A 15,373-nucleotide genomic window follows, 5' to 3' on the forward strand; every position below is an offset into this window, starting at 1 on the left:
TGGCCTATGAGAGTGGCTGACCAGCGCAAGCTGGAAGTCTTTGATAACGATTGCGTCCGCCGTATTCTCCGCCGCCGCCGATCGGACCGCGTCCCCACTGCTGACCTTCGTCGCTGCCTGCACCATAGCCCCTTAACAGCGTGTCTCCTGCAACGCCGACTCCGTTGGTTCGGGCATGCGGAACGCCACCAGGAGGGCGAGTTGATCAGGGATGTTCTCCTTCCTGCTCCTTTGCCAGCCTGGCGCAAGCGGCGTGGTGGACAAGTCAAGACCTGGGCCACCACGATGAAAGAAGACCTTGCGTATCTTTCCGGCCCCTTGGTGGTGGGTCTGAGACGGTGGAACCAGGACTGGCTGAAGCTGTAAGTTGACCTGGCACAGGATCGCCGCGCTTGGGCCGCCATGATCAGGGATGTCGTGCGCGCCAAGGAAGAAGCCGGTTCAACCCGCCCAGGGTGAAGGCCGTTGCAAACAAAAAAAAAAAAAAACATGCAGCAGCAGCTCGCCATCCTCACCTCCAAACACTAACGTGATTGGGACCAGCACATTCCGCTGGTACTGATGGCTTATTGTTCAGCGGTCCAAAGTTCCACGAGCTGTACTCCTGCTCTGCTGATGCTGGGCCGGGAAATTTGGACACCGGCAGAGATGCCGTTTGGAAGACCTCCCGGCAGCTCAGAGGACCAGCCGGGGCTGGAGTATGCCCGGAAACTGCAGGATCGGCTGGACTGGTATACACCCAAACTGAACTGGTTTGGGTGTATACACCTAAAAGAAGAAAAGGGCGCTGCCCCAAGCTAGACAGCCATTGGGACGGTCCATGTAGGGTACTTGAGCGGTTGGGGGAGGTGGTTTATCGGGTGGCAGTACCCCCCAGGGGCAGAAAGGTTGCCCTACATCGGGACAGGTTAGCCCTCTACCGGGGAAGCGGTGTTCCTGTATTTGAGGCAGGGTCCGCTTCATCCGCCAGTTCAGAACATCAGAATCAGAATCATCTTTACTTGCCAAGTATGTAGAACACACAAGGAATTTGTCTCCGGTATAACACGCTGCATTAGTATCATCATAAACAACAAAATCATTGAACCATTTTAGAGTAACCAGTAGTTTTGTAGTACCATTTTGTAGTACAAGAATAGTGACTACGTCAGTAACTGTTTAAGGAGTTAATGGCTAGAGGGAAGAAGCTGTTTACGTGTCTACTGGATTTGGTGCGCATGGATCTGTAGAGTCTGCCTCAGGGGAGTAGCTGGAAAAGGTGGTGGGCAGGGTTCGGGGGATCCAGGAGGATTTTCCGTGCCCTTGTCTTGATTCTTGCAGTGTGCAAGTCCTCAAGAGTGGGTAGGGCGGTGCCAACGATTTTTTCCGCCGTCCTAACTGTCCGTTGAAGATTTGACTTCAAGACTTTTGTCCTTTTTTGTGGCGGCCCCAAACCAAACCGTGATGGAAGAACACAGGATTGATTCGATGACTGCCGTGTAGAACTGTCGAAACACCTCGTGTGGCAGGCAATGCTTCCTCAGCAGCCTCAGGAAGTACATCCGCTGCCGGGCCCTTTTCAGGATGGAGATGGTTTTGACTTCCCACTTCATGTCCTGGGAGACTGTGATTCCCAGGAACTTGAAGGTCTCGACGGTTACACAGGGCAGTTGGATAGTGTGAGGGGCAACTGTGGAGAAGAATGTTTCCTGAAGTCCACGATCATCTCTACAGTCTTGAGTGTGTTCAGCCCGAGGTTGTGTCGGCTGCACCAGAGCTCCAGCAGTACGCAGACTCGTCGCCGTCTTTGATGAGACCGATGACCGTGGTGTCGTCTGCGAACTTTATGAGTTTGACAGCTGGATCTGTTGAGGTGAAATCGTTTGTGTAGAGAGAGAAGAGCAGTGGAGAGAGACACATCCCTGTGGGGCTCCAGTGCTGGTGGTGCGTATTGATGATGTTGTTGCTCCCAGTCTCACCTGTTGTGTCCGTCCCGTCAGGAAGCTGAGGATCCACTGGCAGATCGTAGGGGACACACCGAGGTGGAGAGGTTTGGGGGTGAGGAGTTCCGGGATGATGGTGTTGAACGCAGAGCTGAAATCCACAAACAGAATCCTTGCGTAGGTCCCTGTGCTGTCGAGGTGCTCGAGAATGTAGTGCAGACCTATGTTGACTGCGTCTTCCACATACCTGTTTGCCCGGTAGGCAAACTGGAGAGGGTCCAGCAGGGTTAACTTTATGGCAAGGCGTTCAAAGGACTTCATGACCACAGACGTCAGGGCGACAGCCCTATAGTCGTTCAGTTCCAATGTTGCCGATTTCTTGGGAACTGGGATGATGGTAGACTGTTTGAAGCAGGATGGGACCTGTCAGGTTGGTCCAATTTGACACTCAGGAATAACCAAAAGGAGGAGACAGGAGACTCGATTCTGGTACCAGGAGGGAACGAGGAGAAGCGTTCGGTTTCAGTTCTCGGTGGTAACCCTAACGATCTCCCCCTTCACCTCCTCATTTATTGGGAAAGCTCCTACATAGGTGTGTCCAACCTAAAGGGTGGGGGCTGTTGAACACACACTGAACTTGTTTGACTATGTGTGTGTATGTGAGTGCAAATTACGTACATGTGTGCAATTGTCACAAAAACATCACGCCGCAGCTGGTGTTGATGGCTCCATTCACTGTTCACCCTTGCTCACTGTTTAGTCTTAACACTTATCTCTTCCCAACCACGTCCTCGGAAAGGTGGTTGCGTCCCTAAACTTCCACACAGTGCACCAAGCATTCTTGATTATAAAAGTGAGTATATAATGGATAAAATGTGAGTACATAAAGAATGTATCTTTATTAAAAGCAGAAGCGTTCTTCATTGCAGGCATAGTCAATTAATGATTGCAAGCATAAGCGTTCTTCTTTGCAAGCAAAATCAAACTATTATGACAGGCAGAAGCATTCTTCTTTGCGAGCATAAATTGACGACGTGAGAATCAATCCAATAATACGCGAATGTATGATTACTAAAAATACATTTGCTCGTATCATCACACAGAACCTTCCCGACGGACTTTAATCAGTGGAGTCATGCCACACACGCAAACATAGTTACACCTAGGGGCAGGGAGCAAAACGACAAAAACCATCCATGACCCCCTGATGCCGAAGCGAAATCACGTCATCACCTGAAGAGGCATAATCAACCTCAGAATCACCGCCATCAAACAACAACAGAGGATACATCTCATTCACTTTAGACGTCGTGGGCGCGACAGCTGTAGTAATAAGCCGGATAAGCAGCACTCTGATACAGGGAATGCAACAGCAGCCACACGTCAAGACAGCTGCAAAAAGAGCAAAAGAGATTAGTACATATGTAACCAGGTGAACCTTACTTAGATGCTTGTAGTGAAGGCTTCCTTGTTTAACAAATGTAGCACTGTCACTTTAAGGATTTCAATTTTTATTTTTTATTTTCATGAGATCGACTAGATTGATTATAAATAAAATACTTTTGCCACCAAAACAAAAATGTATACAACAATTTGTGCCGAAATGTGTTTTTCATTTCACTTCCCAAGATCATCTAGATCACAGGTGTCCAAAGTCAAAACCCCATGTACTTATGTGGCCCGTGAAAGCAATTGACGCGCATCAACCTCCATAAACCCTGCTAAAATCTGTACTGAAATGCCAAAATTCTATATGAATAATGTCGAGATTTTGTGATAATTTCGTTACCAGTTAAAACACTCAACCAAACAATAATTGAACAAAATATGACTGGCTTCAGAATTGGCAGAATTCATTCATATGTAGTTGTTAGTAAATAATTTCATCATTGTATTTCTGATATATCCACTCCATGTACATATCTTTGTATACAGCGATGGTTGATTCAAGTTGCTCTATAAACACAGTTGAGTTGAGTTGTACAATTAATAAAATATAACCATTTAATCAAATTTCACCGTCGTACCGGCCCACCGAAGGAAGGTGTAACCCCAAAGCGGCCTGTGACAAAGATGAGTTTGACACCCCTGGTCTAGAGCTATTCGCAAAATGTAGGTTATTATTGAAAAAAATACATCCCCTTTCACATGTGCTAAAGGAGAGCACAAATACCATATAAAAAAGGAGAACAGTCGACCATGTGTTAGTGTGATCATATAACAGGAAATGACATGCCACCACTGATATTCTAGCATGTCGACAGAAACACACCCTAAATGAGTGCAACGGTGTCTTGAAACTTCTTCCGCCGGTCGTTTGATGTTCCCAGTAACTAAAATACTGTGCCCATCGCGTCACCGGACTTCGCTCACCTTCCTCAGTGGATTTTCTATCGAGATGACCTTTTTACAATGTCCATCAATCGGTGTGGTCATCAACACTTCAAAGAAGCACAATGTTTCTTTTTCATCTTTCGAATCAGAGCCATGTCTGCTGGAACCTGCTGTGAAAAAGCACAATCGTCCTACGGCAATCTCAATTCATTTTTTTTTCTAAACGTTCTCACATATTGTCAACCGAATCAGCTTCATTTCCTAGTTCACAATTTTGTAGAAATTATCAGTAATTTATATGAGAAGAAAGAAGAAAACAAAGAAGAAAACACCATTCTCGTAATATTAACATATAAGTCAATTCAATTTCAATTCAATTTCTTCAATTGAATTTTAACCATATACTTTCAGACTGACTACCAATCCTGCAGATTGTGGATGGCAGGAGCAATAGTGTCTCAAATAAAATGTGAAACATGCATTCTATTTTATCAATTTTCAACCCATTTTGGAAAAGCCTCAACCAAACCCAATATGGCATCCCCTCATTAATTCAACGAAAACCATGTACATTATCTGAAATGGAGATGTAGTTCAAAATGTACCGTATTCCAACATTGGTTAAAACCATAGGTTGTATCATGTTTCCGAACCAGAGACACCATTCCCCCTGCCAATGCGTGAGATAATCCATGACACAAAAAAGAAGTTTGGGTTCACTGCCAGTGCTGACATAAACCTCATCTTGCAACATAGTTCCGCCGTTTATTCGCCACACTCTTCAACAACCGATTGGAATTTGTTGCCGCATATAAAACAGAAGTGAACTGAACCCATAACGCTATCATGTTGCTGTTAGTCAGCAAGTCCCCCCTCACAAAAAAATAAATAAATCGCTGCCGTGTGAGCCGCGTAAATATCACAACTTGATACAAAAACGAACAACATTCGTCACACTGAATTAACAATACTTCACGTGTTATACAACATACTCTAATTCACAAGGCACATTCACAACAACCGCGACCTTAACAAAGAAAGTAAAAAGAAATTGTCCACGTCTTCGTCAAAAAGACCTTCAAGCATTAGAAAGAAAAGCCAAATGAGCTCCTGCTGCAGGCATCGCACGTCAAATCTCGAGTCGCTCGACAGTATGGACCCTGACGACTTGGACATCAAGATGGCCGTTGGCCACCATGCTGACCAGAAAATGTGCGACCCACCCGCTCTGTCCAAAAAGAGGTTCAAAAGCAAACCGCAAAATAACTATACAAATCAGTTTTAAGCCAATAAACTGATGAGATGCTGTAATGTAACGGGGCACCAATTTTGAAACGCGACGCATAAATATGCTCCCGTATATGCTCAAACACTTCGTGCACAAACCGAAAGTCGCACAAACCTACCTAAATATAGCCCGCAAAATGTGCTTGTTTATATCTAGATTCCTCCCTTCGCCCGTTAAACCGAGATGTACCGGTACAGAAAAAATGACCCAGTACTATATTAAGCAATTCACTCAATCATCCATTCCCCGATCCGCCGGACCCTCACGAGGTTCGCGGGAGTGGGTGGAGCTTATTCCAGCCATCTCCGGGCAGTAGGAGGGGCACACCCCGAACCGGTCGCTAACCAATTACAGGGCACACAGACACAAGCACAACCACCCAAGCCCATGCTCATACCTAGGGACAATCTAGAGTTTCCAATCAGCCCGTCATGCATGTTATTGCAATATTATTATGAAACAAATCAACACACACACAAAACGGGAGTGAGACGAGTTTGTTGTACTTCCTCCTACAACCTCTCAAATCACTATTACCTGTTTACATTCCAACAAACAAACAAACAAACAAACAAACAAACAAACACCCATCAGGAAGCAATAAGGTAGCACGGTTATGCACTGTGCATGATTCCAGCGTTAAATGGGATCCACATAACAACATAGACACGCAAAATAAATGCCAACCAGGCGACAAAAAAACATCATGCTAGTGAGCAACAGCTCATCCCTTTTTTTTCCCCCCTCGCACCCTTCCAGCATGCAGAGTTCGCACCATACACTGCTCAAGGCTGCCAAAAGGCTTATCTATGCCACAAGTGTCTTTGGTAAACACCACCTAGGGTGCGTGATTCTCAAAAATGCTAATGTTGACCTTAAAACGTGCAGTCATACTAAGTTAACGAAGCCAATTGTAAATTATTCACACGTGACCCTGAAACATGCTGATTAAAGCTGGAAGATTTTGCTCTTGTGACGAACGAAATTAGAAATCCAGCCCGTGTATGCACAAATGAGACATGTCTTAAAATCTGACGGTTTTTTTCATGACTCAAACCAACAAGAATTTGTATGTTCGACGATAGTTTCAACTCTAGTCATTAAATTTCACAATGACGGAAGGCACAACACAATCCACGGATAGCAAAGTTGTAAAGGAATTTATACAATTTCATGAGACAAGACCATCATTTCTCCCACCTCAGGAGCCGTGATGGCTCTTCTCATGTTTCAAGAGAAATGTGCGTCTTATGAACGTAATCTAAAAAACATTGGAACATAATCGGAACATTCTGGCAATTAGCAGCATAACAGAAGCAGTTATAAGATAATTGAAACCCACAGACAGATAAGAGTTACAAATCATCCAAATCAAGGCCTTCACTGTATACTTACACATTCTACCTCCTCCCAGAAACTTAACAATATCCCACATACGTCCACTGACGACCACTCAACACAAACAAAAAATTGTGTTTACGACTTACAAACAACCATCTAAGCATCTTGTGACCTTCCGGCCCTTTTCAACCGAAACACACGGTGACCTCCTCATTCGTAGCATCACTGTGTCAAACCTCACCTGCCTGTGCCTTTCTTTATTCTCAACACACCCAACTTCCATCATCACCTTACGTCTCACCATCAATATTTTCACTTGCCTTTCACCCACTATCAGTATCCAAAACTCTCTGTGTCACCACACCCCTACTCAACCATTTTATTTCATACCTGATTTACACATTCTTCATGTAGCGCCGGTTGAAATAATGAAGCTGAAGTGGCGTTAGGAATTATAATAAAAACAGTTACAAGCAATTATAATAGATGCCATACGAACCATCTACACTGCAAAAGCTAGAAAATAAAACTAACAAGACTCCATGAATCGCGCCAAGAGTCACGCTTATCTACACACCCACACGCAAAGACTAATCCAACACATATTCGCAGACACAACCCTACAGACAAACCAGAATATTCACCTTGCTACCGCTCTCAACCAAGTTAAGCATATCCAAACTTTTAATTTTGTCATCCGCGAGAAGACTTCACCCCATCCAAATATCGATACAGTACACACCATCAATTTACTGTCAAACAAGCCGTTATCACTTTCCGTGTTCCTTCAAAAGGAAACTTCCTTCCATCACGAAGTCAACAAGGATGTTGCTATCTCTTGCTGAGAAGCAGGAATGTCTTGTCATGCACTTACAAATTTACTCATGGGACAGTCATGGGAAATGTGGCCTTCTGCCCCACAACACCAACAAATATGAATTATTACTTATTACAAAATTGTCACGTCGCGTGTCCGCCAGCAGGTGGCGGGTTTTCTCCCCCGCCATCCGCGCACCTGTCCGTAATTTCGGGCTGATTACCCTCTTTTATTAAGAGACTCCGACAGTCATCTCGCTGCCGGAGAATTCCTCACCGTGCCATTGATCTCTCGTGCTAATGCCTCTATTTGTAGATTACTCGTTGCCTTCTTGCCTTGCGGCCTTTACTCTTGCCATTAGCGTTAGTCACTAAATTGAATACGTCGATATTGCCTAATCAGTAGTTCCTCGCACTTTGTTTTTCAGCGAGCGTTTTCAGTTGTTTCCTTATTTCTTCCCTGGTCCTTATTTGACCAGCGTTTTGTGTTTCCGTTTTTTTCCCTGTCGGGCTCTTTCTGTTTTTGTCATTAAAGACACTCTTTGCTTTGAGAGAATCCTTTCGTTGTCTGTTTTCCGGGGATCCAATTCTTTATTTTCCTCGTTCTGCACGGAGCGATCATTATCGCTTCGGGCAGATCGTGACAGAATTCTCCGGCCACCATGGATCCCGCAGACATCGAAAGAATTTTGTCCGCTCTTTCCCGACAAGAGCAACAGATGAGTCAGCAGGGCCAAGCCATTAGGGAACTCCGTGGCGCGGTCTCCATGCTGGCTCATCGGTCCGATGATTTAGAACCTCGGTTGGTCCGGGTGGAAGAGCGGAGACCATCTCCCCCCGGGGTTCGTTCTATCATTCCCGAAGCGCCCCCCTCATATCCCATTATGACGAGGGAGCCATCGCTTCCACACCCCCCTCGCTACGGGGGCGAGCACGGGCAGTGTGGACACTTCCTCCACCAGTGCTCTCTCATTTTTGATCAACAGCCGTCTGCCTATGCTAATGACGCCGCCAAGGTGGCTTATGTCATGAGTCTGTTAACAGGTCCGGCAGCATCGTGGGCGATTGCGACAAGTGACGCCAAGCCGAATCTCCGTACTTCGTTCCCCGACTTCGTGGCTGCGTTCCGCCGGGTGTTCCATCATCCCGTGCGGGGCAGAGAGGCAGAGGGCCGGTTACTCGCCATCCACCAGGGAGAGCGATCGGTAGCGGACTACTCCATCGAGTTCCGGATCCTGGCCGCCCAGAGTGGATACGATGATCGGGCGCTGTGTGGTCTATTTCGCCGTGGACTAAACCCTCAACTCAAGGACGAGCTGGCGACCCGCGACCACAGCACCAACCTGGAGGAATTAATCGACCTCTCCCTCCTCATGGACAATCGCCTGAGGGAGCGAAGCCGGGAGCGTGGGGGTGAGCGGCCCCAGTTCCGACGAACACCCACGGAGGAACAGGTGCAGCTGGGAGGCAGGGACGCTGGAGCGGAGGAAGGAAAGCGTCGTTTCAGCGATCGAGCGACGACTGACGGCGTTCCACCATCTCCTCACGCCGCAACCAGCCATCCGGGGTCGTCACCCCCTGCCCACCAGGAGTACTGTGAGTCACGACCGCGCGCGCCTCCCTTCGAGTCTAGGCGAGTCGACTCGCGGCCTGGTCACCCCAACAGACTCGAACTCGAGGGGGAGATATTAGGGGGGTCCCGGTCGTGGCGGGTTCGGGCTCTGGTAGACTCGGGGGCAGATGACTGCATAATGGACACCGATCTCGCTTCCGAGCTGGGTTGTTCCGTGGAGAAACTGATAAATAGGAAGCGGGTTTGTGATCTTGATGGGCGTCTCCTGGCGGTAGTTACGCATAGGACGGAGCCGTTGAAACTTCTACTGTCCGGCAACCATGTCGAACATCGTCGTTTTTACTTAATGCGGTCTCGCAACGCCCCGATCGTTCTCGGGTTACCCTGGCTCAAGACACACAATCCCGTGATTTCCTGGGCGCGCCCAGCGATAGACAGCTGGAGCCAGTACTGTTACCAGCACTGTCTGCAATCGGCCGTCGGGAGGCATGAACGTGTCACACCCCCCGAGGAGATCTGCCTTGACGGAGTGCCGGATTGCTATCGGGATCTAAAGGAGGTGTTCAGCGAGGATCGTGCCCACTCTTTGCCTCCACACCGCCCCTACGATTGTGCAATAGACCTGCAGGCGGGCGCTCCGTTGCCGACCTCGCGGCTGTATCAGGTGTCCCAACCCGAGCGCGAGGCATTGACGGAGTACATCAACAGCTCGCTCGCCGCAGGTCTTATTAGACCATCGCGTTCACCGTTAGGGGCGGGTTTTTTCTTCGTAGGGAAAAAAGACAAGACCCTGCGACCCTGCGTAGATTATCGGGGTTTAAACGAGATAACTATTAAGAATAGATACCCGCTACCCTTGCTGGACTCCGCCTTCGCCCCATTACAGTCAGCCACCATTTTCTCCAAATTAGACTTGCGCAGCGCTTACCACTTGGTTCGCATCCGGGAGGGTGACGAGTGGAAGACGGCTTTTAAGACCCCTCTGGGTCATTTTGAATATTTGGTTATGCCTTTTGGGCTCACCAACGCCCCTGCCGTTTTCCAAAACCTAATCAATGATGTGCTAAGGGACATGATTAACATCTTTTGTTTCGTTTACCTTGACGATATTTTAATTTTTTCCCGGTCATTACACGAGCACCAGCAACACGTTAGGCTGGTGCTACAACGTCTACTGGAGAACCGGCTCTTCGTCAAGGCAGAAAAGTGTGAATTCCATGTCCCCGTCATCTCCTTCCTAGGGTTCATTATTGAACAGGGCAGGTTAAGGGCGGACCCCATTAAGACGCGTGCCGTCACTAACTGGCCGGTTCCAACCAATCGCAAGGAACTGCAGCGCTTTCTGGGGTTCGCCAACTTCTACCGACGCTTCATCCGCGGTTATAGTCAGAAGGCGCTCCCCTTAACCCGCCTTACGTCCATTAAAACCCCATTTAAGTGGGATCCGACCGCGGATGCGGCGTTCGCAAACCTGAAGGCGGCGTTCACCAGTCCCCCCGTACTACAGCACCCTGATCCTGATCTTCCCTTTATCGTGGAGGTGGACGCCTCGGATTCGGGGGTGGGGGCTGTGCTGTCCCAGCGCTCTCCGGTCGACCAGAAGTTGCACCCCTGCGCCTTCTTCTCCCGTCGACTCAGTGCCGCCGAGTCCAATTACGACGTGGGCAACCGTGAACTGTTGGCAGTTGTGACCGCCTTGCAGGAGTGGCGGCACTGGCTCGAGGGGGCAAAGGAACCCTTCACGGTCTACACAGATCATAAGAACCTCGCCTACCTTCGCTCCGCCAAAAGACTGAACGCCCGTCAGGCCCGGTGGGCCCTCTTCCTCACCAGGTTCGACTTCATCCTCACCTACTCTCCCGGGTCTAAGAACACCAAGCCCGACGCCCTCTCCCGTCTCCACGAGCCTGCGGGGAGGGATCGATCCCCGGAGACCATCCTCCCGACCCGGTGCGTCGTGGGGGCCGTCCAGTGGGAGGTTGAGCAGCGGATCCAGGCAGCCCTGGAGGGGGTTCAGGTGCCGACGGAGTGCCCAGCAGGGAGGCTATTCGTACCTCCCTCCTTACGATCTGAAGTTCTGCAGTGGGGACACGGGTCCAAGGTGGCGTGTCATCCCGGGGTGAACCGGACTGTGCAACTCGTCGCCCAGCGTTTCTGGTGGCCGGAGCTCCGCAACGACGTGACGGAGTTCATCAAGGCCTGCACCTCCTGCGCCTGCGGCAAGTCGTCCCATCAGCCGCCGGCGGGACTGCTCCAGCCGTTGCCCATTCCTCCTCGCCCGTGGTCCCACATCGCCCTGGACTTCGTCACGGGTCTCCCGCCTTCCCGGGGTCGAACTGTCGTACTCACGATCGTGGACCGCTTCTCCAAGGCGGCTCATTTTGTTCCTTTGTCCAGGTTGCCGTCGGCGCTGGAGACCGCCGACCTCCTTGTCGAACACGTCTTCCGTCTCCACGGCATTCCACTGGACATTGTCTCGGACCGGGGGCCCCAGTTCGTATCCCGCGTCTGGAAGCAGTTCTGCCGGTCCCTCGGGGCCACTGCCAGTCTGACCTCGGGGTACCACCCCCAGTCCAATGGACAAGCCGAGCGTGCCAACCAGGATCTGGGGGCGGCCCTCCGCTGTGTGTGCCTTCACCGTCCCTCGTCCTGGGTCGACCACTTACCCTGGGTGGAGTACGCGCACAACACCCTCGTCTCTTCTGCCACCGGTAGGTCCCCCTTCATGGCCGCCTACGGGTACCAGCCGCCGCTGTTCCCGTCCCAGGAGGGGCAGGTGGAGGTCCCCTCTGTGCAGCACCACCTCAAGCGGGCCCATCGCGTGTGGAAGGAGGCCCGGGCTGCGTTGTCCCGCACGGCGGCCAGGAACCAGCGGATCGCGGATCGTCGCCGGCGCCCGGCTCCTTCATACGTGGTTGGACAGAAGGTGTGGTTGGCGACGAGGGATCTTCGGCTGGCCGGCACGTCTGCGAAACTGGGACCCCGATTTACTGGACCGTTCGAGGTCGAGTCCGTCATCAGTCCAGCTGCAGTCAGGCTCCGGCTACCGCCCACCATGAAGGTTCACCCCGTCTTCCACGTCTCCCTTCTCAAACCCGTGTCTCCCAGTGACTTGGCTCCTCCTCCCACGCCGCCGCCACCTCCGCGGGTCGTCGACGGTGACCCGGTGTACACGGTTCGTGCCATCCTGGACTCTCGGCGCAGGGGAAAGGGGTTCCAGTATCTGGTCGACTGGGAGGGCTACGGGCCTGAGGAGCGGCAGTGGGTGCCTCGCTCCTGGATCCTTGATCCGTCCCTTTTGCGCGACTTCCACGCTGCACATCCATCCAAGCCGGGTAGTCCGCCGGGAGGCGTCCATTGAGGGGGGGGTACTGTCACGTCGCGTGTCCGCCAGCAGGTGGCGGGTTTTCTCCCCCGCCATCCGCGCACCTGTCCGTAATTTCGGGCTGATTACCCTCTTTTATTAAGAGACTCCGACAGTCATCTCGCTGCCGGAGAATTCCTCACCGTGCCATTGATCTCTCGTGCTAATGCCTCTATTTGTAGATTACTCGTTGCCTTCTTGCCTTGCGGCCTTTACTCTTGCCATTAGCGTTAGTCACTAAATTGAATACGTCGATATTGCCTAATCAGTAGTTCCTCGCACTTTGTTTTTCAGCGAGCGTTTTCAGTTGTTTCCTTATTTCTTCCCTGGTCCTTATTTGACCAGCGTTTTGTGTTTCCGTTTTTTTCCCTGTCGGGCTCTTTCTGTTTTTGTCATTAAAGACACTCTTTGCTTTGAGAGAATCCTTTCGTTGTCTGTTTTCCGGGGATCCAATTCTTTATTTTCCTCGTTCTGCACGGAGCGATCATTATCGCTTCGGGCAGATCGTGACAAAAATAATGGTGGAAAAGGAGATGTCGAAGTTGGAAGGGATGAATACAATTATGGTATAACAGAATTTGTGGATGTCATCCCAAGCTCACTTTCTCTCTCCACTTTCTGTTTTACTCCTGTCCGTAAACCTACCGGTCCCAACTCATCATCCTCTCTCCTTTGAAACGTAACGTTTCCATCGCTCTTGTCATGGTTAAATTCCATCTCACTGACGCACTCCCTTCTTTCAACTTTCTCTATTTCCTCTTCCTCATTCACTTTCTGCTTCTTTTCAGCCAAGAACATCCAGAACTCAATGTCTTCGAATCCATCCATATCCATTTTCGCACATAATTCTAATATTATCCTGCAGGTGCAGTAATGTTTGCGTGTTCAGCCGGTCAGCAAAATTTTCCTTTTTATATCCACAAATTTAGATGTTTTATCTTAAAAGGACATTCATTTTATCCGCCGTCTTACTATTTAGTAGCCCCGTTTTGCAAATTTGAGAGTCAGCGGTTTACCTAGGGTAACTAGGCTGACTTTTCCCTTGAACAGGGTGGGAATTTCTCCGACTGAGGTAATTTCCAACCTTCTACCACCAAGGTGGTGGGAAATTCTTGCATCTGCTTCCCCAGACAGTTGCCACAACAAATGTCCTGTTCAGATGAGGTAGCGAACCTCCACTCACACAGTTACAGTCATTCATTTATGCGCATTTAATTTGCTTTTATCCGACTACCTTCACCCGAGGTAACGCACTATATACACATTATTTATACCTGGAGTTTAATACACATTATTTACACACGGAGTTTAAGCACGTGCAGGACACCGTCGCCCTCACCAGTTTCTGAGACTTGCCGGTCTGTATGCCTGATAGGGACTAGTATGGCTCAGGGCTTTGCGGCTTAAAAAGACCACGTCCTTTTTTGCCGGCGCGCAAACACTCAATCAACGTTGAAAGAGTCCCTTCTCAACAAACCCCTCTCAGACTCAAATAGGTTCTCGAACCAGGTGTAGTCTAGGTATTCGGATGTCGCAAACTGCAACACCTGTCCTGAGAGGGTTTCAATTAAAAACAGGTTTAAAGACCACCCCGACCTCCGTCTTTACAAACCCGGCGCACAAACACTTACCTAGAGTGTTGATGCGGAGTTTAAGTACGTACAGGACACCGCCACCCTACTTACCACCAAGAGTAGTCCTCTCTCCTCTGGATACGTTTCAACCCTCAGCCCCCAGACGAGGAGCCGAAACCCAGTCCCGGGTGTTTTTGCCGTGGCCACGGTTGTTGTTGTTGTTGTTGTCGACCCCACCCGTGCCCCGACATTGGGGGACCGGGCCCTCACTCCGTCTCCCGGATCCCCAGACCCCCCTCCGCCGCCCAGCGGGCGAGCAGGGCCGCCACTCCGCTTGGGTTTCGCCAGAGGTCCTCCGGAGTCAGTGTGGTGGGTATGTTTGTGCAGGTGAACAGGTGTTGTGTGTCGTGCACTTGCGTGCCGCATAGCGCACAGAGTGGTGTTGGGTGTGTGTCCGGTGTAATGTTGTGTAGGTAGGAGTGGAGGGCTGGTGATTTGTTGGTTCGGAGTTGTGCTAGGAGTTGTCTGGTTCTGTGTGGTAGGTCTTGCTCTGATGGGTCTATTTCTGGTGCTGGTGCATGTATTACTTTGTTGTGTTGTCTGGTGTCCAAGTGTGTTTGTACAAAGTGGGTGTGTATGTCTTTCATGTTCTGTTTTATGGTGTCGTTGTTGGTGTCCTGTGGTGCTGTGTCTTTGTTGTGTGTGTAGTTGTTGTTGTGGAAGATTGTTTGTTTCTTTTGTCTGGGTGGTGGTGGTTGTTGAGTGAGTGGGTGTAGTGGGTGGGTTGGGTGTTGGGCTTTTTGTCTGATTTGCGATGCGTGTAGTTTTAGATGGGTGTTCAGTGGGAGAGTTTTTGTTTCCTCATGCAAGTGTTGTATGTTTGTGTCTTGTGTGCATCCTGTTGCTATTCTGAGTGCGGTGGTCTGGAGTTTTGTCTTGTTTGTGTCCGATAGTGTTGGTGACCATATAGTGTTTGCGTATTCGAGGCGTGTGAGTGTGGTTGCTTTGTATGTGGTGAGTATAGTTTCTTTGGATTTTCCCCAGTGAGTGGTTGTTAAGGCTTTAAGTATTTTGTTTGATTGCTTGGCGCGGGTTAGAGTGTGTTGTGTGTGTTTTGAGAGGGTGAGTTTGGGGTCCCATGTTAATCCCAGTATTTTGGGT

At 49.6% G+C, this 15,373-nt stretch overlaps 1 long non-coding RNA gene across 1 annotated transcript; it reads right to left on the reverse strand.

Annotated features, from left to right (window-relative positions):
• Positions 1 to 2,580: 2,580 nt before the first annotated feature.
• On the reverse strand, positions 2,581 to 5,813 carry LOC127590286 (uncharacterized). Its single transcript, XR_007959572.1, has 2 exons — positions 4,296 to 5,813; positions 2,581 to 3,314 (listed from the first exon to the last, which is right to left on the reverse strand). It is a non-coding gene; the product is annotated as an uncharacterized LOC127590286 (long non-coding RNA).
• Between the last annotated feature and the right edge of the window lie 9,560 nt (positions 5,814 to 15,373).

The sequence above is a fragment of the Hippocampus zosterae genome, chromosome 17 (assembly GCF_025434085.1).
Source record: "Hippocampus zosterae strain Florida chromosome 17, ASM2543408v3, whole genome shotgun sequence".
Classification (NCBI taxonomy): domain Eukaryota; kingdom Metazoa; phylum Chordata; class Actinopteri; order Syngnathiformes; family Syngnathidae; genus Hippocampus; species Hippocampus zosterae.